Source organism: Bubalus bubalis, chromosome 11, assembly GCF_019923935.1.
Source record: "Bubalus bubalis isolate 160015118507 breed Murrah chromosome 11, NDDB_SH_1, whole genome shotgun sequence".
NCBI classification, from domain to species: domain Eukaryota; kingdom Metazoa; phylum Chordata; class Mammalia; order Artiodactyla; family Bovidae; genus Bubalus; species Bubalus bubalis.
The window spans coordinates 38943481-38967206 of NC_059167.1; the positions used below are offsets into that span (position 1 = coordinate 38943481).

The 23726-nt window shown below is 40.3% G+C and overlaps 1 pseudogene; it reads right to left on the reverse strand.

The window, feature by feature from the left end:
* Positions 1–17948: 17948 nt before the first annotated feature.
* Positions 17949–18611, reverse strand: LOC102389643 (annotated as a pseudogene).
* Between the last annotated feature and the right edge of the window lie 5115 nt (positions 18612–23726).

A 23726-nucleotide genomic window follows, 5' to 3' on the forward strand; every position in this document is an offset into this window, starting at 1 on the left:
ACAGAGAAATAGGTTTCTCTGGATGTATCCCAAACAACTGAGGTAGCTAGGCACTCATTCACTGCTCTCCTTTTCCCCTGAGGGAGAGATGCTCCTGCTTGATATTTCAGCCCCATCCTTTGTTGCCTTGGGAGTTGGGTGTGCATATGTGTGTGTGCTTAGTCACTCAGTCATGTCTGACTCATTGTGACACCATAGACTGTAGCCCACCAGGCTCCTCTGTCCATGGAGTTTTTCAGGCAAGAATACTGGAGTGGGTTGCCATTGCTGATAAAGTTCTTCTTGCTGTTTTGTCTACATCCAAACTTTCTTTTTTCCTCTTTAATGACGTGATGTGTTCTCTCCTCTGGAAGACTGTACTTCTGCAGTTTCCTGTCTGTGGGTACTTGTTCAGGTCTGTACTTTCTAGGTGTTTCTCTGACCATTGCAAAGGAGTTGAAGCAGGTTCACCGCTCCCTGGGTTCCACAGCCTGTATTATGTCTGTCTGCCTATCACTGGATACCTAGGTGGTGAGACTCCTCCTGGGTCCTTTGCTGTATGGTGCTGGATCCCAGAATTCCTTTGTAGCAATCTACAAAGGAATTTTGTTTGTGGATGCATGTCTAACTCTTGGTTTTAAAAGAAGGACAAACAGGAGGAATGACTTATGACACCATAATTCTGAGGGCTATCTCTGCACCTTCTGGACCTTCTCCATTTATCAGTTCATTCTGGCCTGTGCTTAAACTTGGAAAGGAGAAATAGCATCTCACAGTGGATTACCACAATCTTAAAGTCAGGGAACTACCCATTAAGGTCTCTCTCCATTATTATGCAATTAATGACTCCCTCCAATCTGGTAAATACTTTGTAGTCATAGATTTGGCTAATATGCTTTATCCAGTGTCTATTTCAACAGACTCTCAGAAGCATATTGCCTTCACCTTCAAAGGAACAAAAGAAGTATCTTCACCGACCTCCTTATAGAGAACTTCATCAGCTTTGCTATTGCACACAGCCTTTATAGGCAAGATCCTGAGCGTGTTCAACTTTCTCGGGAGCGTAGGCACACACTGTACATCCTCATCTGAGAAGGTGTTTGGTCCTCTCTTTTAGGACATACAAATCAGCACAGAAAAGCTCACAAAGGGAACTGCCCACTGGCCCACACATAGTGCCAAGTCCCACCATCTCGGTTACATTCCTGATAATTATTTGTCAAGCTGAAGACTGCTCCATCTTTGAGACTGTCAAAGAACTATTGACCTTCTCAGCACCCACAACTTTAAAACAAACCCAACATCTTTTAGCCCTTTGGGGTTCTTCAGGCAACATATTCCTCATTCTCTTTAAGTCAATTTATGCTGTTAATCACAATTTGGCTCATCCAGAATAACAAAAGGCACTGACACTCTCCTAGAGACTCCCACACAGTAGATCTATTAGGCTCCCCTCATGACTCCTGGGGTCTCTGGATCACCCGTGGTGACCATAAGTTGTCCATGGATTTCTGGTACAAGAAAATGCATCCCTTGGCCCCATATTATACACTATTGAAGTGGCAATTGCTAATCATATGCTGGATTCTCCTGGAAATGGAGACTCTCACACAGGTCCTGAGCCCATTACTCCCTGTTCTCAGCTTCTCATTTTGTCTTGGGCCATGGGAGCAGCAAACATACAAAGCTAGCATGGCACTGAAGACTCCTTGCTAAAATGGACATGGCACCTGTGGGATCAAGATAGACCTGTATCCACGAGTGGTAGCCTACCCTGTCCCCAGTCCTTTGCCAGATGTCACTGCATTGGAGAAGGACGCCCTCTCCCTCACTCCTTGGATACTTGGGGAATTCCCTGAGATCAACTGAGTGAATGGCAGAGGAAGTTCATATACTTTAGACAAGACAGTGGCACCATCACGTGTAAAGTAGCTCACTGTTGAGCTGCTGCTTTTTTACCCTTAACTGGGCCATCTCTGATAAAGAATAGGACCCAAGGGTCAGCACATTGGCCAAACTTCAGGCTGTCATCTTTCACTGGATATGTTAGCTAAAAATCAGCCTCATCTGTACATTGTTACAGACTCTTGGGCCATTGCCAATGGTCAGGCCATCTGTCTGGCCAATGGCAGGAGCAACAATTCCTTAGCCAAAGTTTCCCCTTTGGGTAAAAAGCTAGGACTATCTTGCCTCCAACATATACTGCACCGCCCCCAATAGAAATCAAGCTTATACATGTGTCTACATAAAATCACAATATAAGGCTTCATCAAGTCATTTCTTATTTCCTTTGAAATTCTACATAATATCAATATAATATTACCAGTGGTGACCAAGGAACGCATTTCACTTCCCAAAATATCCAATGCTGGGTGTTTGAACGAGGGGGTAATATAAACTGCATCTTCTTTAATGACCTCAGGCTACAATGTCTCACAGAGTGCCAATAACAGCTATTTAAGTTCAAATTCAATTAGATGAAACATGGCACATTTCAGTCATCAAACAGAAGAGTAAATTGTAATCAAGTATCTGACTCCATTTATGATGTTTGACTGCTGACAGCTTTCAAACTTCATTATCCACCTTCTCGCCTCGTGCCCTGTATCCAGACAAGATAACCCACCCACTTCCTCCTTTGGTGCTGGCAGGAAATTCAAAGCACACAAATCCCACCCTATGCATGGAAACCCTCTCACCAGCCTCACCATCTAACCCAATGTAACCCACGTCAGTCTGCCCTCCCTGCCTGTCTCAAGCCATTTTTGAATCTGCTTAGGGGCTTGCATGGCTCTCTCCAGAAAGCCTCAGTGTGTGAGTAATAGACTTTTTCATACCCTCTTGGTTTGTGTGTGGTATAATCAGTCTCAACTTGCAGATCAAATCTGGGGTGATGGTGGGGTCCACCCCTGCTCTGAGGATTGCCTACAACAATCTGCAGTAAATGATCCAGTTACTTAGGCCACCAAGACTTAAATAAATGTGCCCTAGAAAGTTTGTCATGAGGGAAGAGATGGTATTTTTCCCCAAATCCTTTGAGATTATTTTGTAAACCCTGTGGTTTAACCCAACAAAAGGTATCTTCTTGTTAGTGCCCTGCTATTCTGATTTTTCAACAAAGTACCAGAGAAAATTTCACCAGAAAGCTTAATAGTAACTGAACATTATTTAGAACTGTTTTCAGTATTCCAGTATAGGCAACCCTTACTATGTGATGCTATAGCATTAGCTAAGAGGTGGAATGGGCTAAATTCTGGGAGGATTAGATGTGGAAGCTTGCTCCGATATCTGAACCTAGTTGTGCTGTGCATTCATTTCTATCATGGTTTATTTAAGTTGTTGACTGCAGTACTCAGGGATTCTTGGCAGCTTTATAGCAAGAATGGCAGTTATTATTGTATCACTAACTGTGGCACTCACAAGAGATGATCCAAGGTATTGCTATAGTGTAATGTCAAGGAGTGGAGAAGGCAATGGCACCCCACTCCAGTACTCTTGCCTGAAAAATCCCATGGATGGAGGAGCCTGGGAGGCTGCAGTCCATGGGGTTGCTAAGAGTTGGACACGACTGAGCGACTTCACTTTCACTTTTCACTTTCATGCATTGGAGAAGGAAATGGCAACCCACTCCAGTGTTCTTGCCTGGAGAATCCCAGGGATGGAGGAGCCTGGTGGGCTGCCGTCTATGGGGTCGCACAGAGTCGGACATGACTGAAGTGACTTAGCAGCAGCAGCAATGTCAAGGAGTAATATGGGTTACTTTTTTTTTTTTTACCCACATTGCTTCATGTAGTCCGGGCAGTACAGGGCAGTTCACCAAAATGGCGCCCTCAGTTCCTGCATGGTTAACGTAAAAATTGGCAGAAGCAAAATATACTCACATAAGCACGCATTAGAATTTTGTTCCTGCTGCTTCCCCATCTGCAGCAATAGTTTATCAAAAGCCAGTAATTTAAGCATCATCCCAGTGTCCGTGTAGAATACACTGTTCTAGAATATGCATAGTTTAATTAGGTTGTGAAAAACAAAGCAAAGGAATATTAAGTATTCAAGAAAAAAAGCAGACTCATTTTTAGGAAGTGTCATTTCAAAGACATGAGACTATACTTTAATAGAAATACTGATTCTCCTACCAGGACATACTCACATGGAAGAGTTTTAGGATGTTTTTCAAAAGGAATTTCGAGCTTGAAGTTACTTCAAAATTTCTTTCTTTATAAAATTATATATGACCCTTATCCATATAGAGTTCAATTTTGTATAAATTCTTTGTATAATTTACAAACTGACCGTAACTGTCTCATGAGAATTTTTACTTGAAATATATTTAAATATGACTGTTAAATGTCACTCTCTGGGCAGATTTTTTGATTCTATAATCAGGTTCTGTCACTTACATTTTAGTCTTTCTTGTAGGTGTTCATTAGCTGAATGGCATTTAAGATCATCTTTTCAGTCTGGAGAGTTCCAAGATGGCGTAACTGGGTGGCCAGGTGGCTGCCCTTACAGCTCAGGTGTGGCTAACAGAGGGGGGGCTGCTGCTGCCCTTGAGGCCTCGGGTACAGGAAGAGGGAGGACTTTATAGTTTGGTGGGGCTTCAGATGGTTGGTGTCTGACTTCAATGCGGGCAGCTGTAAATTCTGTATTTTGTGGAAGTTTCAAAATTTGTGGCTATACTGCATGGGTTTTTAGTCTTCCCAGAATTTTCTTGGTAACACCTAAACCTCAGGCATTGGCACATGCTCAGTAGGATGACTAGGAGCCACTGTGCTTGGAAGCCTTTGCTATTCTTTCATCTCCTAAAGCCAGGGACTGTCTCAGCTTCCTCCAGAATGAGGGCCAGGATTTGGCACAGCCCCCACGGCACCTCCTTAGTGAGAGCCAGTGTGGTGTGAGCATCTAGATCCAACTCAGCCCAGTTGACAAAGACCGACTCTTCATACCATTTCTGGATTCGAAGCAGCACGATGCTGAGGGCGTGTGAACCTAGCTCCTGCAGTGGCTGCCCAGAGTAGCTGGGAAACGTGCAGGCCCTGTAGTCACCACCCTGCGATCTTCATTAGAGGGAGGAAAGGCGGGATTTTTCAGTTGCCTTTCTTCTGTCTCTAGTTTGTCATTCACAGGCTCATTCTGAGGCTGGGTGGTTTGTTCCACGTGGTCTGTCTGGAAGATTTGCCAGTGGACTCAACAGCTGGCTCTGCTTTACCATGAAATTGTTGTCAGTTTGGTAATATCCATCTTTTATGTGATTTCCTTCCTTCTCTCTCCATATCACTCTTACTGCATTAGAGTTACACCTTCCATCTCATGAGAGTTTGAACCAACTCTCATTCCTTCATAGTGAGAAGAGTCTAAAGTCTGGTAATTGGGTTTCAAAATGCTGGATAGAGAGATTCAAAAGGGATCTGTGAATGCATGACCACCACATCATTGCTTAAAACTCAGAACGTCCCACTTTTGTAGCTTGTGTCAAAAGCACTGAAAATCTTGAATTCTTTGCTCTAATCTTCTGGCTATGGAGGTTTCTGTTCTTCTTGAGATCCCTTAAGAACATGATTAAGGCTTAAAAAGATCATTACTTAGTCTATTTTTCTATCTGCTCCTGGAATTGTATCTGACTACTCAGACACATTCTGGAAACTATCCTTTTAGGAGGCTGACCAATTATTACTAATTTACCCTGAATCCAGCAAGGCATGAGGTGAAGCTCCATGAAAGTGAATTTGTTGGTGGCCTTGAAGTTGGAGGAAGGTGCTGAGGATCACTTCCCTTATATTCTACAAGTTCCATCAATCTTTATCTGCCAAATAAAATTCAGTAGGCGTTAGTGTTTTTCCTGTCTGCTGCTGCTAAGTCGCTTCAGTCGTGTCCGACTCTGTGCGATCCCATAGACGGCAGCCCATCAGGCTCCACCATCCCTGCAATTCTCAGGCAAGAACACCGGAGTGGATTGCCATTTCCTTCTCCAATGCATGGAAGTGAAAAGTGAAAGGGAAGTCGCTCAGTCATGTCCGACCCCCAGCGACCCCATGGACTGCAGCCTACCAGGCTCCTCCGTCCATGGGACCTTCCAGGCAAGAGCACTGGAGTGGGGTGCCATTGCCCTCTCCATTTCCTGTCTACTGGTTCTTAATTCCTCATTGTTGAGGCTTTGTTAGAGAGTGGGTTGGGAAGATCCCCTGGAGGAGGGCATGGCAACCCACTCCAGTATTCTTGCCTGGAGAATCCCATGGACAGGGGAGCCTGGCAGGCTACAGTCCATAGGGTTGCAGAGTCAGACATGACTGAAGCAACTTAGCATGCAGGTCAGGGTAATAGGAGTCTCCATGTTATATTCTAATTGAATGAGAAATTAAGGTATCTTGAGAGTTATATTTACTGGCTGTCAATTTTAGTTTTGCTGAATTTCTTTACACAGGGTGAAGGTCCTAGAAAAGAATCCCAAGAAAGGAAAGTAACAGAATAATAGGTAGAGGGAAGAAGGATGTAGTGATGTCAGCTGGACGAGCATGACTTTTCTCTCTGGTCACGTGAACAGTTTATATTCACTTATTTAAAGGAAGAGTTTTTCAAATCGGGACTCAGGCTGAAAGGACTCGGCATGATGTAGATGCCACCCAGATCAACCATGTAAAGCCAGTATTTCTGTGGAATTGATTAATCTGGCTTGTTTACATCACTTAAGCTATTCCATATGCCTGAGGTTGTCTGTCTATCTTGTAGATTAGCTATGGTTATGGGACTAACTAGTAAGATGTATGTAGTGGATGCTATGACGTGTTGTCCAAATCCAACTACAGGAATAAAACACTTGTTAGCTTAGCTGGTGGGGGTATTGTGGGAAGATGTCAGCCCTCAGATGGAAATTGTCTGAAATTGTCTCAGTTGAAACAAGCTATCAGACACTCTTCCTGAGGTGGCCTGTGTTCAGTGACTCAACCACATGGATGTATAAAAGTTTGAATTTCTCTCTCCAATTCAGGACAGCTTTGAATCATCCTGTATTCAGAAAGCCTCACAGTTTCAGCCAAAATATTGTTACGATGGCATCTCTGCTCAACTTCTACCTCTGCCGATCCTGTCTCTTCCTTCCCACAGACATTGATCCCAATAACCCTTTCTGATAGGCTTGCAGTGTGCTAAACTTTGTTGTAGGTTAGATTCTTTGGGAAGCCAGCTATTAATGTAAGGTGACATTTAACTTCTGCATCCAGTTTAGGGGCTTGGGAGTTCAGTTTTCTTTAGGAACGGTCTGCTGCTTCCAGGGGAGTCAGTGGCAGTGTGGAATAGCTTTTCTTTCTCTATGGCTCCAGCTCCCCGTTGACCAACTAAGGGAAACAGACTGCCTCATTTCTTTGGAATGGAACTGAGACATGTTCTCAAGTCAATCTCATTCACTTTCAAGTACGTCTCATATGAAACTCTTTTCTCCTTCAACTTTTGGAGCTAGTTTACACCTCTATGGCCCCTCTGATGCTAGTCCCTAGAAGTCAACCAACACTGAGGCTGGAAGAAAATTCAGCTTCACACGAACTGTAATGAGAGCACAGGTTTCAGCCCCCAAAATAGCTTTTGCTGGATGAAGTTGCATAGTCACACACACACACACACACACACACACACACACAAAATGTATGGCTCTGCTAGTGAAAATTCTATTCTGAGGGAAATTCCAGAGGGAATCAGCTATGAATGGTTGAATTAGTCTTTTGCTCTTTGATCCAGATTTTGTGACTTGTGCATTTAAAGCCCAACCCTAAATCTTGAATATTTTCTTCTGGCTAAGCAGAGTTCTTCATCTTTGAGGTCCTAATCTACCCAAGAATATTTCATCTTAGGATCATGAGAGAGGCCAGGGTCATCTTAGTCCCCCTTGGGAGGATGAGTCAATTCTGAGGCAGGGAAGGCTTTTGTCTACATGAAGATCCAGACCTTTGTGACACAGTCAAATTTTACTGGCTTGTGGGGAAGGAGGTGGTTAATTGGCTTGTTTATTTGAGGGCCTAAACGAGGGACTGGAGAAACAGTTCACTGGGGCAAGGAGATAGACTTTGTAGGAATGTAGGACTAGATCAATTCTGTCATCTTGGAGGTTGTGGTGTGTCTCACCAGTTACTTAAATAGAAATAAGATATTGTCTCTTAAAAATATTTATTTCCTGTCAGTTGAAAAGCACCAGCTAGGGATGTTGACCAACTCAGGAGGAGTGAGCACTTGATTCCAACAGCCTGTGTCTGCAGCTATCATTCAGAGAGCTGCCATTTGCTAGTGCCCAGAATGCAGGAGTAGAACCTCAGGAATACCCGGGAGTCGAGACTCTCACCCCTAGGAAGGGCTTTGCTTAGTCAGTTATTCCTCAGTATTTGTCCTGATTTGAAGCAAGAGATCTGGGTTTTTATAGTGCTGCTGCCATCCGTGTTCCCTGATCTGGCTTCTTCCCTGTGATGACAGTCTCTGACTTGTGATCCCATTTCCTTACTGTTTTGTGCAAAGAGCATTTTCTTAATAAGTCACATGCCATGAGTTTTTATCTTGGGGTCTGCTCCTGGGAAACTTGGGAAAAGTCTTAGGCACTCTAGGATCAAAAGCACGAAATACCTTTGAACAAAGTTTTTAAGTTTTTCTATATGTATATTTTGAGATTCAATAGGATCACATCTCAGTTGGTAATTTAGAAACTTAAACCATCATCATGAATACAGGATGGAGAATAATTTACTTGGAAGCCATAATAAATACTTCTGAGGGTTAGTCCAAGCTGAATGTGAGCAAACAAAATTTGTGATTATAGAAAATACTAATTCTAGGATCTAAAATAGTAACTCTGGGCTATATTCAATGAAGTCTGATTATTAGTGTGCTTATGAAGTCCTACAATTTAGGGGTCTTTTAAAAATATCATACAGTGAATCTGAAGACATTCCAAAACAGAAGGGACATGGTTTGTTTTAGACGTAAATTAAGAAGAACTGAGATGCAATAGGGCCTTCTTTCTCATTGTCATTCCTCCATTTCCGGACTTGGAGGTGATGTCATACCACCGAGCTTGGGAACTGGCCTCCTTGTTGGCTGTGTGGGGGCAGGGAGGTACAGCCTGGAAGAGTGTGAGAGGACTCCCTTACCACAGGATGAGCTTATACACATGGAAACAGGAGAGACCAGGGCAAATAACAATTTGTGCATAGACTGTTCAAAAGTACATTTTCTCAGAACTTTCCAGAAAAATTTGGATTATGTCTGTTAAGGCAGCGGATATTTCTTCATGGCACACTGCAAGATGATGGCCATACAGTAACCTTGAGTCTTTGCTTACCTCACTTCTCTTTTTTCCTTCAATTTTACTGCCCTGGCCTTGCACCTTCCATTAGATGTCATAAACTAAAGATTAATCTCTGACTTCAGCTCTGTTTTCTAGAGGATGCAGGCTAAGACATTTATTGATTATTTACTTGAAGGCAATCAAGAGATATTAAAAAACAGTATGCTTAGGAAATTGCTAAGGGAAAGTGATTGAATCTAGATTCAGACAAGGTAGATCATTTCAGAGATATGACTTAGTTTACCCCATGCTGCTCAAATTCTGAAGGATGTGTATGTCTGTTTTATTTCTCAGTTTTGGAGGACAGTAGTGAGGAAAAAGCAAAAGTATGGATACAGCTGGGAAAGGAGAGAGTGGGATGAACTGAGAGAGTAAAATAGACATATATGCATGACCATGTGTAAAATAGACAGCTAGTGGGAAGCTGCTGTATAGCCCAGGGAGCTCAGTTCAATGCTCTATGAAGACCTAGAGGGGTGGGATGGGGAAGGGGTGGGAAGAAGAGTCAAGAGGGAGGGGCTATGTCTATACTTATAACTGATTAACAAAAACAAAAAAGCAGAAAAAACAACCACAACATTGTAAAGCAGCTATCCTCCAATTTAAAATGAATAAAGCAGAAAAAAATACTTAAGAATAATATGGTTGTAGAAGTTAATGCAATCTTTACAAAAGGACTTCTGAAATAGTAGATTAAAATATAAAGAAGAAAAAAGATGGAAAAAGACACCTTAAAATGATGCAGAAAAATTAAAGGATGTAAAAATGTATCAGGCAAATAAAAACTAAGCAAATATTTTGTTCAATGCTAATACTAACACAAGAATATAAATATTAGAGGCAAAGACATAAATTTGATATTGATAAGAAGTATATGTCACCAACATAAGTCAAATACTTATGTAGACAGTATGCCAAAATATATGAAAGCAACACTTTTAGAATTGAAAAATAGACAAAATCAATCAGTCTAATTTTAACATATTTTTCTTGGGAACTAGAAAATCAAAGAAAACTAAAAATAAGGCTATAAATGATTCAAGCAATTAACCACCTTGGCTTATTATAAAATTTGGCTAAGGAAAGAGTAGAAATTACAATATAACATTCTAAATCCATTGCAATAAATTCATAAAGTAGCAAAAACATTTCTGTAAATTAAATATGCTTACAAATAACATTTATTTTAATTTTTTTCTTAATCCATTCAGAAATTCACAAAACAAACATATGCTTTTAAGAATACAGTTTAAGCAGTACTAAGAAGAAAATGATCTGAAATTTTATTCATTTTTAGAAAACAGGACAGAAAATAAGCCAAGCATTTAACTCAAGAATTGAGAGGAAAGCTTAGTTCAAAGAAAGTAGATGTAAGAATTAATAAAGAGAAAGGCAGAAGTTTCTGAGGTGGAAGGGATGGGGGACATCAACATATGACCAATAAAACCATAACAGCTGCATTTCTTATAATATTGTTAAAGAGGCATTCCTTTGGCAAAACCGACTTTTGCCAATAAATTTGAAAATGTAGATGAAATGCATAATTCTCTAGGATGATATAAAATTGTTTCAAGAAAAGATTACAAGTCCTTGGCAGGACCACTAGAGTGAGTAATGGATTAATATCACTCCTGATCTAAGCCTGCCTGATGTCTGGCGGCTCTTTGGAAACCTCAGCATTAAAGTCACTCACTGAGGACATTGTGGTGCGTCACGTGCTGTGACCCTTGGTCTGGGAGACTGCTCTGGACTGGTGAAGATGCTCACGTGCGCCCAGTTGTGACAGACTCTGCGACACCATGGATGGTGGCCCGGCGGGCTCCTCTGTCCACGGGATTCTCCAGGCAAGAATACAAGAGTGGGTTGCCATTTCCTCCTCCAGGGGATCTTTGCAGCCCGGGAAGAACTAAGTAAACACAGTGTTAAATTAAAGCTATTGTGTCTCCTGAATCTGGCAGCAGATTAGAAGCTGTAATAACCACTAATATTCCTGCTAGTTAAAGAGCTACCTCTAAAAATGCATGAGGCCTAGATGGTTTCATAGCTACTTTTAAAGAACTTTCAAGCAACAGATTGCACTCCATTTTTATTTAAATAATTCTGGCACACAGAGTAAGATGTAACAGGTCTCAATTTATTTAAAATCCCTAGCATAACCTTTTTCCTCAATAGGACCAATTGAGCACATAAAACTGTAGGTCAGTTTCACTTTTGGTGAGAGACAGATGAAAAGGTAGAGGAACCAGAGATCAAATTGCCAACATTCATTGAATCATAGAGAAAGCAAGGGAATTTCAGAAAAACGTCTACCTCTCCTTCATTGACTATAGGGCATTCCATGTGGCACTAGTGGTAAGGAACTCGCCTTCCATTTCTAGGAGACTTAAGAGATGTGGGTTCGATCCCTGGGTCAGGAAGATCCCCTGGAGAAGGAAATGGCAACCCATTCCAGTATTCTTGCCTGAAGAATTCCACGGACAGAGGAGCCTGGCAGGTTGTAGTTCATACAGTTGCACAGAATTGGACACGACTGAAATGACTTTGCTTAGCAAAGTCTTTGACTATGTGGTTCAGAACGAACTGTGGAAAATTCTAAGATATGGGAATGCCAGCCAACCTTGCCTGTCTCCTGAGAAACCTGTATACGGGTCAAAAAGCAACAAGTAGAACTGGGCATAGCACAAATGACTGGTTGTGAATTGGGAAAGAAGTACAATAAGGATGTGTATTGTTACTCGGCTTATTTAATTTCTATGCAAGGCTACAGTTTTTCCAGTAGTCATGTATGGATGTGAGAGTTGGACCATAAAGGAAGCTGAGCACAGAACAATTGATGCTTTTGAACTGTGGTGCTGGAGAAGACTCTTGAGAGTCCCTTGGACTGCAAGGAGATCCAACCAGTCCATCCTAAAGGAGATCAGTCCTGGATGTTCATTGGAGGAACTGATGTTGAAGCTGAAACTCCAATACTTTGGCCACCTGATGCGGAGAGCTGACTCCTTTGAAAAGACCCTGATGATGGGAAAAATTGAGGGCAGGAGGAGAAGGGGACGACAGAGGATGAGATGGTTGGATGGCATTACCGACACAATGGACATGGGTTTGGGTGGACTCTGGGAGTTGGTGATGGACAGGGAGGCCTGCTGTGCTGCAGTTCATGGGGTCACAAAGAGTTGGACACAACTGAAATGAACTGAACTGAATGCATAGTACATCATGCAAAATGCTAGGCTGGGTGAATCAAAGCTATAATCAAGACTGCTGGGAGAAATATCAACAACCTCAGATACATAGATGATATCACTCTAATGGCAAAATGTGAAGAGGAACTAAGAAGCCTCTTAATGAGGGTAAAAGAGGAGAGTGGAAAAAGCGGCTTGAAACACAACATTAAACAATCTAAGATCATAGCACCTGGTCCCATCTCTTCATGTCAAATAGATGGGGAAAAAGTGGAAGTAGTGACAGATTTTCTTTACTTGGGTTCCAAAATCACTGCAGACAGTGAAATTAAAAGATGCTTCCTCCTTAGAAGGAAAGCTATGACAAACCTAGAAAGCATGTTAAAAAGCAGAGACATCCCTTTGCTGGCAAAGGCCCATCTAGTCAAAGCTATGGTTTTTCCATTAGTCATGTATGGATGTGAGAGTTGGACCATAAAGAAGGCTGAGTGCTGAAGAACTGATGCATTTAAATTGTGCTGGAGAAGACTCTTGAGTGTCCCTTGGAGATCAAACCAATCAATCCTAAAGGAAATTAATCCTGAAAATTCATTGGAAGGACTGATGCTGGAGCTCCAATACTTTGGCCACCTGTTGCAAAGAGCTGACTCATAGAAAAGACCCTGATGCTGTGAAAATTAAAGGCAAAAGGAGAAGGGGATGGTAGAGGATGAGATGATTAGATACCATCACTGACTCAATGGACATGAATTTGAGCAAAGTTTGGGAGATGGTGAAGGAAGTTTGGAAGTTTGGAAGATGGAGCCTGGTGTGCTGCAGTCCATGGGATCACAAAGAATAGGACATGACTTAGCGACTAAACAACAAGAGAAGTTTTAAATCAAACATACTAGTAAACTTTGCTATTATCTCTCGAAATTAAAAAATGTTCATTTGACCTAAAAATTAATTCTATGAAAGAATTGTGCATGTGTGTACATCAGTAACTAATTAACTATAGCATTATTAGTGTGACAAGAAATAAAATTATCCTAAATGCCCACCAACAGGAAGATGGTTACATGAATCACATTATAACCATTCTATGGAATTTCATATAGTTGTTAAAAAGCTACATAGAGTTAAAAGAATGAAGTGGGAATGTGTATGTGTGTATGTCTATACATAGACAGGGCAATATACATATACACATATTTATTTATATGTATTTAGAATGTGAGATGTGAAGCTGAAAGACTCAGTTTTTTGTCCAGGCTATGCAACCTTGAATGTATCTCCTAACTCTTCTAATCCTGAAGTTCTACAACTCAGAAGTATTTAATGATATATGTATATAAAATAGTTTGTATCTTCTAATCCCCAAACTCCCAATTCATCTCTCCCTGGTCCTCATCTCCCTTGCAGCCACAGTCTACTCTTTATGTTGTGAGTCTGTTTCTGTTTGTAAATATGTACATTTGTGTCATACTTTATATTCCACATATAAATGATATATGGTATTTGTTTTTCTCTTTCTGTGTATGATTATCTCTAGATCCATTCATGTAGCTGCACATGGTATTAATTTCATTCTTTTTAATGGCTGCATAATACTCCATTATGCACATGTGTATAGTCTTCTTTATCCATTAATCTGTCAATGGGCATTTGGTTGTTTCCATATTTTGACTGTTGTAAATAGTGCTGCTATGAACATAAGAGTACATATACCTTTAAAAATCTTTTTATTTACTTATTTTTATAATTTTTATTAGAGTATAGTTGATTTTACAGTGTTTTCTTACTTTCCGCTGTACAGCAAAGTGAATCAGTTATACATATATATATATATATCAGTTCTTTTTTAGATTTTCCCATATTCGTCATTACAGAGTATTTTTTGTTTGTTTTTAATTAATTTATTTTAATTGGAGGCTAATTACTTTACAATAGTGTAGTGGTTTTTGCCATACATTGACATGAGTCAGCCATGGGTGTACATGTGTTCCCCATCCTGAACCCCCCTCCCACCTCCCTCCCCATCCCATCCCTCTGGGTCATCCCAGTGCACCAGCCCTGAGCACCCTGTCTCATGTATCGAACCTTGACTGGAGATCTGTTTCACATATGATAATACACATGTTTCAATGCTATTCTCTCAAATCATGCCACCCTTGCCTTCTCCCACAGAGTCCAAAAGACTGTTCTTTATATCTGTGTCTCTTTTGCTGTCTCACATATAGGGTCATCGTTACCATCTTTCTAAATTCCGTATATATGCGTTAGTATACTGTATTGGTGTTTCTCTTTCTGACTTCCTTCACTCTATAATAGGCTCCAGTTTCATCCACCTCATTAGAAGTGATTCATATGCATTCTTTTTAATGGCTGAGTAATACTCCATTGTGTCATTACAGAGTATTGAGTAGAGCTCTCTGTGTTATACAGTAGGTCCTTGCATGCATGCTCAGTCACTTCAGTCGTGTCAGACTCTTTGAAACTCTGTGGACTATAGCCCACCAGGCTCCTCTGTCCATGGGATTCTCCAGGCAAGAATACTGGAGTGGGTTGCCATGCCCTCCTCCAGGGGATCTTCCTGACCCAGGGATTGAACCCATGTCTCCTGCATTGCAGGTGAATTCTTTACCCACTGAACCACCTGGGAAACCCACAGTAGGTCCTTATTAGTTACCTATTTTATATATAGTAAAGTGTATATGTCAATCCCAAGCTTCCAATTTATCCCTCTCCCCCTTTCCCCTCAGGTAACCATAAGCTTGTTTCCTAAATCTGTAGCTCTATTTCAGTTTTGTAGGTAAGTTCATTTGTGCCAGTTTTTTTTTTAATTTAGATTCTATATACAAGTGATATTATACAATATTTGTCCCTCTCTGTCTGACTTACTTCACTCAATATGACAATCTCTAGGTCCATATGCGTTGTACCAATGACACTATTTCATTTTTTATGGCTGAGAAATATTCAAGCATATATGTGTACCGCATCTTCATTATCCATTCCTCTGTTGATGGACATTTAGCTTGCTTCCATGTTCTGGTCATTGTAAATAGTGCTGCAATGAACGTGGGGTGCATGTATCTTTTTGAGTTTTAGTTTTCTTTGGATATATTCCCGGGAGTGGGATTGCTAGATCATATGGTAGCTATATTTTTGGCTTTTTAAGGAACCTTCTTACTGTTCACCCTAATGGCTGCACCAATTTACATTTCTATGAACAGTGTAGGAGGATTCCCTTTCCTTCACCCCCTCTCTAATATCTATTGCTTGCAGATTTTTGATTAGGGCCATTCTGACCAGTGTGCATGGTTTTGATTTGCATTTCTCTAATAATTAGAGATCTTGAGCATCTTTTCATGTGCTTTTTAGCCATCTTTATGTCTTCTTTGGAGAAATGTCTGTTTAGATCTTCTGCTCATTTTTTGATTGGATTGTTTGTGGGGTTTTTTTTGACATAAGATGTTTGTATATTTTGGAGATTAATCTCTGTAGGTTGCTTCATTTGCAGATATTTTCTCCTATTCTGTGAGTTGTCTTTTCATTTGGTTTATAGTTTCCTTTGCTGTGCAAAAGCTTTTTGAATTAGAGTTTTCTCCATATATATGCTCAGAAATGGGATTACTGGATCACGTGGGCACTATTTTTAGTTTTTTGAAGAACCTTCCTACTGCCCTCCAAAGTGGCTGCACCAATTTATATTCTCACAACAGTGTGGGAGGGTTCCCTTTTCTCTACATCCTTGCTAACATTTTTTTATTTGTAGAATTTTTGATGATGGCCATTCTGACCAGTGTGAGGTTATATCTCACTATGATTTGATTTGTGGTTTTCTCTAATAATTAATGATTTTGAACATCTTTTTTAGGTGCCTGTTGGTCATCTGTATATCTTCTTTGGAAAAATGCCTATTAAGGGCTTCTGCCCACTGTTTGATTGGGTTATTTTTTTGTTGTTGTTATTGTTGTTTTTGTTATTGAGTTATATGAGCTGTTTGTACATTTTGGATATTAACCTCTATTAGTTGCATCATTTTCAAATATTTTTGCCCATTCAGTAGGTGTCTTTTCATCTTGTTTATGGGTTCCTTTGCTATGCAAAAGCTTGTAAGTTTGATCAGGTCTCATTTGTTTATTTTTGTTTTCATTTCTATTGTCTTGAAAGACAGACCTAAAAAAACAGTGGTATGATTTATGTTAGGAATGTTTTGCCTATGTTCTCTTCAATGAGTTTTATGGTGTCATGCCTTATGTTTAAGTCTTTAACCCATGTTGACTTTATTTTTCTGTAGAGTGTGAAGGTATACTCTAAGTTCATTCGTTTATAGTGGCTGTCCAACCTTCCCAACACCACTTGCTGCCCTGTCTTTTCCCCACTGTATATTCTTGCCTCCTTTGTTAAAGATTAATTGATGATAGATATGTGGGTTTATTTCTGGGTTCTCTCTTCTGTTCCATTAATCCATGTGTATGTTTTTGTGCCAAATACCTCACTGTTTTGATTACAGTGGGTTTGTAGTATTGTCTGAAGTCTGAGAGGGTTATGCCTCCTGCTTTATTCTTTTGCTTCAGAACTGCTTTGGCAATTGTGGGTCTTTTGTGGGTCCATTTAAATTTTAGGATTATTTGTTCTATTTCTAGTTCTATGAAAAATATCATGGACAATTTGATAGGGATCACATTATATCTGTAGATTACTTTGGGCAGTATGTCCATTTTAATAATATACTTTCAGTCCAAAAGCTTGGGGTGTTTTTCCATTTCTTTGAATCATCTTCAGTTTCCTTTATTAATAGTTTATACTTCTCAGTGTATAAGTTTTTCTCTCCTTGGTCAGGTTGATTCCCAGGTATTTTTTCCTGATGCAATTTTAAAGAGATCGTTTTTCTACTTTCCCTTTCTGGTAATTCATTGCTAATGTAAATAAATACAACCAATTTCTATGTGTTAATCTTATATCTTACTACCTTGCTGAATTCACTTCTCAGTGCTAGTAGTTTTTGTGTGTAGTCTTTAGTATCTTCTATATATAGTACATGTCATTTTGCAAATATTATAATTTTATCTCTTCCCTTACAATTTGGATAGCTTATACTTTTCTTGTATGACTGCTGTGACTAGGACTTCTAGTACTACATTGAATAGACATGGTGAGAGTGGGCATCCTTGTCTTGTTCCAAATTTTAGAGGGGAAGCATTCAGCTAAAAAGCTGAATTTCACCATTGAGTATTATGTTGGCTGTGAATTTGTCATAAACAGCTTTTATTCTGTTGAGCTCTGTTTCCTCTATACTCACTTCGGTAAGAGTTTTTTTAAAACGTATTTTTAATATTTATTACAAATGTTGCAGTCAGTTTGGTATATGCCAACAATCATGCAGTTTTAACATTTAGGAGTGTGAAAAACACTTAATGATTTCCAAAGGGATATATAGGTGTTATGGTCTTCATTTCAGAGAAGCATAAGTGACTGAATTACTGTCTGCTCTTTAGTGTTTCACCTAACCATTCCATTGCCTCATCAAAGCAAGTGCCTTTGGTTACTGAAGTTTTGAATATTTGCTATTTTCCGTCCGTAGCTCAAGTGAATTTGCCATCTCTGAGGGAGTCATGTCCTGTTCCGTTGTCCTGCTTATTTGTAAACCCCCTAAAATGGCTCCTCTCAGCTCTTCTTCCTCCAAATTGGCAACTAACTCTGATTTTGAAATACCAATTTGGTCTTGGTCACCACAATCTACTACATAAATGACTGCATGCGAGTTTGAATAATAATATCAGTTGTCTGCCCTCCCAAATCCTAGACTTGGAATTTAAGGTTTTTGTATATTACCATCTGAATATTAAATCCAATGGTAGGAATAGTAGCAATGACTTCTCCAACCTGTAATCAGTACAAAATTGTGGTTTTTCCTGCTCCATCTAATCCCAAAATTACAATTCTCATTTCCTAGGTTCCAAACAAACTGGAAAAAATGCTTGAGAAAATGTCACCCATGATGAACCACCTGTCCACCCTCATCAACCAAAGCCAGTTCAGCTCCCGGGCAGTTTTCTTAAAAACTTGCTTAGCCTGCAACTTCTTCATTGGACTCCTGGCAGTGCTTGGAGCAAGGGGCCATGGAGACTGCACACCAGGAAACTGGTAAGAGTTTAATTTTATCAAATGCTTTTTCTACATCTGTTGAGATGATCATGTGTTTTTTGTTTTTTGTTGATGTGACGTATCACATTGTTTGATTTGCGTATGTTAAACCATCCTTGTGATCCTGGGATGACTCCAGCTTGGTTGTGGTGTATGATCTATGTGTTGCTGAATTCAGCTTGATAATATTTTGCTGAGAATTTTTGTATCTATATTCGTCCAAGATATTGGCCTGTAATTTTCTTATAGTGTCTTTTTCTGGTTTTGGTATCAGCGTGATGGTGGCTTGATATTGATAGAATGCCTTTGGGAGTGTTCCCTCCTCTTGTATCTTTTGAGAGAGTTTAAGAAGGAGTGGTACAAGTTCTTCTTTGTGTGTTAGGTAGAATTCCCCAGTAAAGCCATCTAGTCCTGGACTTTTGTTTGCAGGGAGGGTTTTTTGTGTTTTTTTTTTTTTTAATTACAGATTTATTACAGAATTTTTATTACAGATTCTACTTATTGGTCTGTTCAAATTGTCTCTCTTCTTGATTGAGTTTTGGTGGGCTGTGTTTCTAGAAAGTTGCCCAAAGTTGCCCATTTCTTCTAGATTATCCAATTTGTTGGCATATGATAATACTCTCAGATTTTTTTTTCCCTGCAGTATCTGAGTATCTGTTGTTATTTTCCTCTTTTCCCCCCCTTATTTTGTGTATTTAGGTTCTCTCTCTTTTCTTGGTGAGCTGGGCCAGAGGTTTGTCAATTTTGTTTACCTTTTCAAAGAATCAACTTTAAGTTTTATTGATTTTTTTCCAATTTTTAATCTCTATTTTATTTTCCCTTTCATCTTCATTATATCTTTCAGATAACTTTAGGCTTTGTTTGTTCTTCTTTTTCTAATACTTCCACTGGAGAGTTTTATATTCAAGTATTTTTAGACTATAATACACTCTCAAGATGTTAAAGATCAAAATACTCAGAGATGATAAAAATTTTGATTTTAAATGATGGAATATTTCCAGCATTATCTTGCATCCAGTTAATACATAGGGGGAAAAAGGGACTGCTCTAATGGCTCAGAGATAAAGAACCCGCCTGTCAATGCAGGAGACTCAGGTTTGATCACTGAGTCGAGAAGATCCCCTGGAGAAGGAAGTGGCAACCCACTCCGGTATTCTTGCCTGGGAAATCCCATGGATAGAGGAGCCTGGCTGGCTGCAGTCTATGGGGTTGCAAAAGTCAGACATAACTTAACAACTAAACAACAACAACAAAAGACTATTGTACCTGTCAATAATACCAAATAGAAAAGCGACTTGGATATTAAGAAGTACTGTACTAGCCATTATATCACAGTGCCTTTTTAGGCCACCTTCAGATGTCACACACATTAAATTATATGCTTTAGCTTTCCACCTAGCTCTTCTCATCAAAGGAGAATGGAGATAAGTCTGGTCTAGATCAATAATGGTATTTTCCAAAACCACTCTCTAAAACTACTTCTTGTCTGAATATGTTTTTCTTGGGGTCTGGTAAACCATCTTAACCTTAAACTGTGATAGGGCAATTTAATTGGTTTCCTGGCGGAGCATACAGGGATAACTGAAAGACGCTGATATTTACAGTCCCAAGTTAAACTATCATCAATCTCACAAAGCATACTGGAAGAATAAGCTACCTAGCCATACAAGAGTTTACTGAAGTTTTGTGCTGTAAAGAGTCTATCAACAAAGGCAATTTTTGAGAGGATGGGGTACTTAGATTGTTATTTCAGTTTCTGAAAAAGTATTTTGAAATAACATCTTTGCTATGGTTACAGGATTTATTGAGTACAGGAGGTACAAGTAGTAACCAGTTACTAGTCTAAGCCTCTGACACTGATGTGATTCAAGTAGAAGTGATGTCAGATGTAATGTCTCTCCTTTTCCTGTGGTATTTAAAGAATTAAAATGGCTTGTTAAAGCTTTAAGTAAATGAGGGCAGGACCAGCAGTGTTCACTGTATGGTTGATTCTATATGACTTGAGCTGGCTGAATACTTTACTTAGTTTCATCTTCATGCGGTCTGAATTAGCTGAGTGACCAGACATCATCTCTTCTAACATATTCATTTTAAAGAGTGGGAAACCAACATTGAGGTTAACTTGTTGAAGTAACCTACCTCTCTCTTTAAAGAGCTGAACCTCAGATTAAGTTTTCCTGATCTAACCCATTTCTCTACACTGGATAAAATTGCCCCCAGCTCCACTTTTAACCATATCTTTTATGGGTTGAATTGTGTCCCCTCAAAAAATATTTTGCACTCCTAACCCCATGAACCTATGAATGTGACCTTATTTGGGAACAGAGTCATTGAAGATGTAATTACTTAAGACAAGGTCATACTATTAATATAGGGTGGGTCCTGAACCATGTGACTGGTGTCCTTATAAGGAGAGCTGGACACAGACATAGAGGGAAGATAGCCACATGAAGGCAGAGTCAGAGATTAGAGTTACACTGCCACAAGCCAAGGAGCACTTGAGGCTCCCAGGAGCTGGACCAGGTAAGGAAGGATCCTCCCATAGAGGCTGTAGGAGGATGTGGCCCTGCCAACACCTTAATGGCAGTCTTCTAAAGTGGGAAGACAGTTCATTTCTGTTGCATTAAATGTGTGGTGCTTTGTTACAGCAGCCCTAGGAAATTAATGCAACATGTAAAAATTAATACTGTGGCCTTGTGTGAAGGTACCATGTTTATGCCATAGCTGGTAGCCAGATTTCAGCACTCTAGGCAACAGGTGATTCGTAGTTAGCATTGGGTTTTATCGATTGAACCAGAAGGTCTGATGCTTTCATAAACTGCACCTCTGACATCTTCATACTAGAAACAGTTAGTCTTTTAATAACTTTAATACATACTTTTAAAATGCTTATATAATTAATTCTATTGGACATTCTATTTATAGTGACTAAAATGTGGACACAGCTTGGTGAGTATACATATTGGCTCAGTGTTTGAAAAGGTCTGATTACTCTAGATTGCCTAATAGCCGTGTATTTCACCATTTTTCACACTCTGAGAGCTGCCACCAAGGAAGTAGCTCTTCTATTAATTGTCACAACTCTTATCGGAGTTGTCTCTACTTCTGTTTTAAGAGCAATATTAATGATTATAAAGGGTGTACCTATGTATGATTGACCAGGTGGACTTCATTGTAGTGAAGCGCACTGTGATTTACCCAGTTTATCTAATAAATGGCTCCAGAGCTTCTGTGTTCAGAATAGAGTGGGGAATAGCATTGACATTGCCTTCCCTATAAATACATGACTTAACATGAGCAGTGAGTTCATCACTGGAATAATTTCTGTTTAATTACAGTGCTGACAAATGTTATGAGCATGAGCACAAGCTGGGATGGGGAGTCACACAGAACCTGAATTGCTGGAGGAGAAAAGCAGTCAGAAAGGCATCTGAGGAACTGATACAAACTCTGTTTCTGACAAGTGAGTAGGAAGCTCTCAGCCCTCACCCCATCCATCCGTAAATCCTGCGAGTGCTCCTTCAGCCTGGATCTTTAATCCAGCTTTTTCATTGCCAGTATTGCTAATCCTGTGATGGCTGTTGCCATACCATCACCTCAGCACCTGGGCTATTTTAATATGATCCTGTTTCTTGCTTCCATCCTTACACTCTGTTCTTATCACAGCGGCCAGACTCATTCTGCAAAACTATGACTCAGACCATGTCCGTCCTCTCTCCAATAGCTCCCATGATTTCCCAAACTGGAATAAAATCCAGAACCCTTACAGTGGTTGATGGTTGATAAGCCACCCTTCTGACCTCATCTCCAACTGCCCTCTGCCTCCCTCCCCTCTGCCTCCTTCCCTCTGTTCCAGCTGCACTGGCCACCCTGCTGTACCATGATACCCACTGAGAGGTTTCACTGTGGCTGTTGGTTTTTGCCCTTTTTTTCTTGTTTGGAATGCTCTTACCAAGACAGCTGATCAGCTCACTCATGCATTTCATGTCTCTGTCAGTTGTGACCTTTTTAGAAGGTCTTTCCTGGCCATTCAGTAAAAAAATGACAACTCCCTGTTTTCCCTGTCATTCCCTGCCTGTCTCACTTACTTTGTCTTAGTTTTTTTTCCTCCCCCTATAGAATTTAGCACCATTGAAAAGCTTTCACTTTGTTGCATGGGGTAGGATGGGGGTGTTGGAATGACCCAGACAGGCAGTTGTATTCATACAATGTGGATAGGAGCTTCTCTTGTTGAAGGAGTTGAAAGGCCCCTGTGAAGGGAGAACTCTGAGCAGGGGGCAGATGGCAAAGGAAAAGGAGAGGTAGGCAGGACCAGATCATGGGGGCCACTGAGGGCACGTGAGAATGAGGGTCCCAAGCTTGAGAGAAACATGTAGCCACTGACGGTTTTCAATGGGGGAGTGATGATGCATGCACATACTAAGACCCCTGCTGATTGTGTGTAGAGAATGGTTGGGAAATGACAAGTTTGGAGCAGTCCCTTCTGGTGATCTGGATGGGACATGTTCTAGATCATTAGGTTTACCTGAAGAGAGGGATGGTGGACAAGGTTGGGGACACTGGGGAGACTATCGAGACTTCTCCTGAAGGAGCAAGGGTGTAGGGGGGTGGCTCTTGCTCAGCCTGGGATCTTGAGATGGAGTAGGTTTATGAGTATTGGAACTAGAGGCTGGAAAAGCAGACCATGGATTCTGTTTTAGATACTTGGTCTTTATACTACAATTCTTCTCACAGCCAGACCCATTTATCTAATCCCTTTGTTAACATTTCTACTCACATACTTACGAGGCAGCTCAAAGCTTATCATGTAGCCTGGACATGGTGTTTGAATTTGTGGAAAAGATCTTCCAAGAAGAGGTGTAAGAAGGAATCACATGGGAGCCTGGACTGACTTCTGAGATGTTCTAACTTGTAACAGAAATCAGGTGGAAAAGAAAAATTCCCAGAAGATGGCCCCTTTCTCCTTGGAGATTCATTCTGATCAATGTTTAACAGATGAAGAAACAGATGCTGAGAACAGGGAGGCAACTTGCCTGATCTCCTGGGTAGTTGGGCAGTGAGATTAAGCAGTATTTCTGGATTGGGGTAGAGTAGGAGTAAATAAGTCAAAA